Genomic DNA, 6,280 nt, shown 5'->3' on the forward strand with positions numbered 1-6,280 from the left:
GGCCCCTAGATGGCCAACTGGACAGTGTGAATAAGTCCTGAAGGTGCTGGAATAGAGTCAGGTTATCCCAGAGTTCAATTGCTGGCTGTGATGAAAAGGAGAGGACTGGTCCCCAGATCACCAGCAGAAATCTCAGGATGGAACAGGCAGAACACTTAAGCAGAAGGAGTCTGTGGGAAGATCACAGGTCTGTGGGAGTTGGGTTTTCAGAACGTCTCTGGGCTGCAGTTAAAATGTTCACGAGGGCAGGGTAGCTATAGGCTATAGGCCTTTCACTGAGGAGGGCAAGTCTCCTATGCTAGGGCAATAGACTGGTGGCTGTCAGGCATATGGCACATTTACACTTCCCTCCCACACAAATGGCACTGGATTTCGCTGTTGGGGGCACACAAAGGTGCCATGCTTCCTCACACCTGTGCTGGTCTGTGCATGGTAGGGGCAGAAGCAGTGGTAGTGACAACTGCCAAAAGCTTGTTGCTGCCCTCAGGGAATTGGTCTCTCAGAGGAACTGTCCTGTGGCCATCGTGTCCAAGTGGGAGTGGGGCAGCTGCACTGTGGGCCAGAAGGTGGCAAGCCCCAATTTGGCAGGGGGCAGCAGAGGTGGGGAGTTGTGCAGCATGCAGCCTGCCCACTACTATTCGATATCTCAGCTGTGGCATCTGTGCTGGAGGCATGCGAAAGTGCTCCCACCTCCTTGTTCTCTCCCTGGCCTGGCAACAGCAGGGGATAGGACAGTGACAGTGGCAATTTTAAAGAACTTGCCAACTACCTCTTGGAGTTATGCAGTCAGAGGAACACAGCCATGACCACAGTGATCAGGCAGGGATGGGGCAACTGCACTGGGGGCCCAAGTCAGCAAGCCCAACCTGGCAAGGAGCAGTGGAGATAGGGGTCACACAGTATGCAGTCTGGCTGCTCCTCAGTACTATGGCTGTGACATTTATCCTAGAGGTGTGCAAAAGTGCTTTGTCTCTCCTCTTTGTGGGGCAACAGAAGCTGGCACTGAGCTGCTTAGAGATCAAAAGCCTGTGAGGTTTCATGTGGGCTTGAGCGTTGCCTCTTCACAGATTCCAGGTGGCTTTCTGTGTCAGTCTGAATGCCTGGGGGTGTCAAGAGGGCTATCCCATGCCCAGCATTGCAAAGATCTGTGATAGAATTGTGGAACCCCCAGGGAACTCTCACTCACTCACCCTTTTCTCATGTTGAGGAGCTTCCCCCAGCTCCAAGCCAATCCCAGGTGGGCAGCAGCCTGACTTCATGGCTTCACTCCTTTTAGCTATCTGTTGATCCCACTGATTTCCTGGTGAATCCCAGCATAAGCTCTCAGATGATCCATTTAAAGATTTAGTATTTATTTATAACTTTGTTTCTTCTCTACGAGAGAGGCAAATACTAGCTGCTTCTAGTCAGCCATCTTGAACTGGAACCTCTTTCCTTTTCTGATCTAATTAAAGCTTTGTCAATTTTACTTAAGTTTTTAGAAAATCAGCTCTCAAATTCCTTGATATTTTCTATTGTTTTGCAGTGTCTATTTTTTCTGCTCAGTTCCTTGTTATTTCTTTCATCTTGATGACTTTGAAAATAGTTTGTTTTTCTTTTTCTAGTTCCTTGAGGTATAAAGTGAGGTTCAATATACTTTTTTTCTTAATGTATTTGTTTATTTCTATAAATTTCCCCTGGAACTGTTTTTGTTGCATATCCTACATTTTGGTATGTTGTCTGTCCGTTTTCTCTTGTTTCAAGATTTTTAAACAAAATCTTTTATCCCTTAATATTACGCAAACATTTTGTTCAAAAGAGAAAACCAAAATTTTACCTTTGTATTGGGTATTAATAATGTTAAAGTTAATTTTAATAAAACCTTATGGCCAAATCTAATTTTCACCTGTCTGACCATAAGGTAAGATTTCCATAAACTTGTATAACGTTTTATAATTTTCTTTTAAAGAGCAGAACAATGCTCCAATAAAACACTGTTATTGTAACACATGGGTACAGATGCTGGTCTTGCATCAGTGTCCTTTTTTATATTAATGTTTAATTTATAGAGAATCTGTGAACTAATTTCATCCCTCAAGATCAGCCCCTACAATCTCATGAGTCCACCTCTTCCACAATAGTCCCTGGGCCTAGGGGGACTGAATAATTTAGTTACTAGTCTTGTGTCTCAAAAGAGAATTTTGAGTGTCACCTTCTCCCAAGTCAGAAGATGAGGCTTTGACTGATGTCAATGATCAAAATTTAACAGCGGTTGGTGCACAAGCATGAGTTAATAGGATATTTATACTAGGAAGGTCCTATCGGCCGGGTGCGGTGGCTCACGCTTGTAATCCCAGCACTTTGGGACGCCGAGGTGGGCGGATCACGAGGTCAGGAGATTGAGACCATCCTGGCTAACACGGTGAAACCCCGTCTCTGCTAAAAATACAAAAAATTAGCCGGGCGTGGTGGCGGGCACCTGTGGTCCCAGCTACTCAGGAGGCTAAGGCAGGAGAATGGCCTGAACCCAGGAGGTGGAGCTTGCAGTGAGCTGAGATCGTGCCATTGCACTCCAGCCTGGGCGACAGAGCAAGACTCCATCTCAAAAAAAAAAAAAAAAACAAACAAACAAAAAAAGAAGGTCCTATCATTTTTCTCTAACATGTTGCAAATTAAAACGTTGTGATTTGGTGTCTAGGAATTACGATCTGCAGTACTTTAAACCAATGTATTAAAGTAGTTAGGTTACTAATTGCATATGTCTACTTGCTAGTATTCTAGTGACAGAACTGTGACCAAAAGCATAAAAAATGTGATAAGTCCTATGATAAACTTATCAAAGTAAGACAACTAATTTTTCTTTCCATCATAAAAAAATGGCAAATGCAAATATCAGTTTTGAAAATTCAATATGAGAAAAAATCTCCTTTCACTTAAATACTATCCAGCAAAACAAGAACAAAGTAAAAACAAGCAATCAATTTATTTTCAGCTATTTTCAAAAGCATATCATCACACATTTCCAAGATTGGTTTCTAGGTAGAGTACTGATAAGTGATTAGGTAACTTTAACCACCAAAGTTTTCAAACCATTGCAACACTTGCACATATTTTATTTTCATGTACCCACATGAAGACCCATCAGTGATTGACAGCTTGAGATAAAAAAAAAAATCACTAGAAAGTCTCGCCTTTTTCCGCTACTTAATCCAAATGAATGTCACATTAATTTAATAGTAGTAAACACAACTAAATTAGCTTGAGAGAAATCCTAATCAATATAATTTCCTGAAGAACAAAGCCAATATTTCCTGAACATTAAAACTTTTTACCCATATCACAGATTTTTTTTCATCAAAGGAAGAAATCTGAAACCAACCCAAACTATTGAAACAGGAAACTATCCCTAAATTTTTCTTACTCAGTCTACACTGGAGGCTACAGTGTTCCCCCGAGTCCCCAAAAACCCTAATAATGAATATTTTATCCCTGATACACAATTCAATATCCTTAGGTCCACCAATATCACCATACATCCTGTGCAATCGAGAAATTCACTCTAAGCACATGACCAGTAAGCACTCCAGTGCCAGGACTATCCATGCAAAACAGTAAACACAGTGTGAAGCAATGCAAACATAAATGTGAAATTTGACCACACTAAATCCAGCTTCATGCTTAAGTATATTAAAAAAGGATTGCCAAACTGCTGATGCATTTCTTTACAATATTTATTGTTTTCTTTAATCAAGACTAAGAGCTTTAGCTACGAAAATGTTAATTAGCCAAATTTCTCCAATTCTGTATCAGGTTTTAAAGAGTATGTTATTATCTAAATGTTTTCGACTTTCTATTTTCCCTATATGTGCATGAAGATAGACACACTGAGAAACAGGAAAGATTATATATGACTTACATAGACCATACACATCACTCCTGGGCTTTTCATTCAGTCCAGATTTTCTTCCTCTCCTTCTTCTTCTTTAGATAACCAGACATTTTACTGTAGGCCAAAAAAAATTTACCATACATGATCCTTTCTCAGACAAAATTATTATATTTTCTTTATAAACTTCTTTACCAAAAACACATCTTCATATAAATAACTTTCTTTACATCTCTCTCCCTTACTTACTGGTTCCTTACTACCTGTTTCATAAATAAGCTTTTCAAATCTGTAATTTGAAGTAACTTTTAGATTGTTTACCCTTTTTTCACTTATAGCGTAAGTTTTGGCAGATTTTATTTACAGAATGATATATTAACTATAATTCTTATCCTTAGTTACCTTAAATTGTAATGAACCCCTAAAAAACAGAAACTCCTGAACTATCAAATATGAGCTTTTTATAGATAGGAACAATTCCACAAATTTTAGAAACATATTTTCACATATCACAACATTTCTTAATTGCAAATGACCAAGATAGAATGCTCCATTTTGTCTAGAAAAATTTCACATTGGTGAAAAAAAAACAAGTTTTCAATGGGATTTATTTTTCCAGGTTGAGAAAAATTTAGCATCCAACCTAAATTGCTGTTGGAGTGAGAAGAAAGTGAACTGTAGAGTGAGCTGTCAGCAACTCCCCAGGATCTGAAGGGATCCAACACATGCTCTCCACATTCTGACCTGTGCTGTCAATCATCATTTACCAATAGCCCATTCTTTGTATACAATTATCATCTGTTCCCCAGACGTCAACATTTGGATATAATTTTTGTGGGCTGTAATTTATCATTATTTTGGAGATATACAGTAAAGCATTTTCATAATGGATATATTTCCTCCGTATTGCATATATTCTAGGCTTACAGAGACAAAAGTTTCTTTTTTATATATACCTATGTAATCTACACTTAAGCAACAGAAATATTAAAGTCTTTTAGAAAGAAAACCATTACTTGAGAGACCTTGACTTCCATCCCCTGAAGTTTTACTACTTATAATGGTAAGGCACGTAAAGCACATAAGTTAGTCTGTTAGCCCAAGCAAACACTAAACAAGAACAAGCAGAAACATAAAGCTGTCATTCGAGTAAATTGTTCAATTACACAATTATACACTATCAGTTTATTTCTGCAAGGGGAAAATTTCCCTGAGGTACATTAAAATTGTTGGCTTAATTCACATCAACTGAGCTGACAGGACTATAAGGTGTTTTTTTTTCCATTTTGAACAAGTCTGCCTTCTGATTTCTAACTTCTTTGATCAAAGTGTCAGGCATGATCTCAATTTAACTCTCCAGTCAAATTAGTTTTCTTGATGCCTTAAAGTGTGCTTTGCTTCAAATTTCCAAGGTCCCCACAGTTTCAGTTTTTTACTTGAAAGATAGACTCCTTATATTTATTTTACAAAAAAATTGAGGTAATAATCTACAGGATTATAAAATGAAAAAGAATTGTTCTAAATAATTCAAATGCTTCGATATGTACCTGTGCTTTTATAGTAAAATATGCCTTCATATTACCACTGGTAGTTTTGTCATTCTTTGTTGTTTCCCATTTACGGTATCAGGATGACATTTATTTACACAGCATTTCTTTCCTCAAAAAACATCTAAACATTTTGCAGACATTAGCTTATACATGGAAACTAGAGACACGGAACAAGAAAAAGCATAATGAGATCTATTTGTATACCAAGGACCACTCAAAGCAGAAACTCAACATAGAGCTTCATGATATTAGAGAAAGAAGGGAACTTAGAAATTACTTTCACATTTATAGGTAAGAAACCTGAGGTTTAAAGAGAGTGAGTTGCTTAACCAAGAGCACACAGCAAGTTAGTGGCAATGCTGAGCCCGAAATTTGTATCTTCCAATTCCCACACTAGTTTATTACCACTAAATTATAATAAGCAAAGGTTTGTAGGATAAGATAAAGGGAAAAGAGAGAGATAAACATATTTATGTTATACCATTTTAGGACACAATCTCAACCAGAACATCAAAGATATTCAGTCTTAGAAATACTTTGAAGCTGATATGACCATTCACACCCTAACTTTTTAGGCTTGCACTATAGGAGAGAAATAATGTTCTAAGAAGCTCTAGTCACTACGAAACAGTCAGAAGGCAGAAGTCATTTAGATAAAGTTGCCATAGTTGCGGGTCACATGTGGCACAGTTGTGTGTTATATGTGGCACATGGCACATTCATGTATAGCTAAAGTCATGAGTTTACATTAACTTTTAGAGAGGTTAAGTTACCTTTTTCTGCTGTTTGCAGGGAAACTACTGCATTGTTTGAAAGAACAACTAAAATGGAGATTATCTTACCTTCTGGCATGTTAGATAAGCTA

This window comes from Symphalangus syndactylus, chromosome X (genome assembly GCF_028878055.3).
Source record: "Symphalangus syndactylus isolate Jambi chromosome X, NHGRI_mSymSyn1-v2.1_pri, whole genome shotgun sequence".
NCBI lineage: Eukaryota > Metazoa > Chordata > Mammalia > Primates > Hylobatidae > Symphalangus > Symphalangus syndactylus.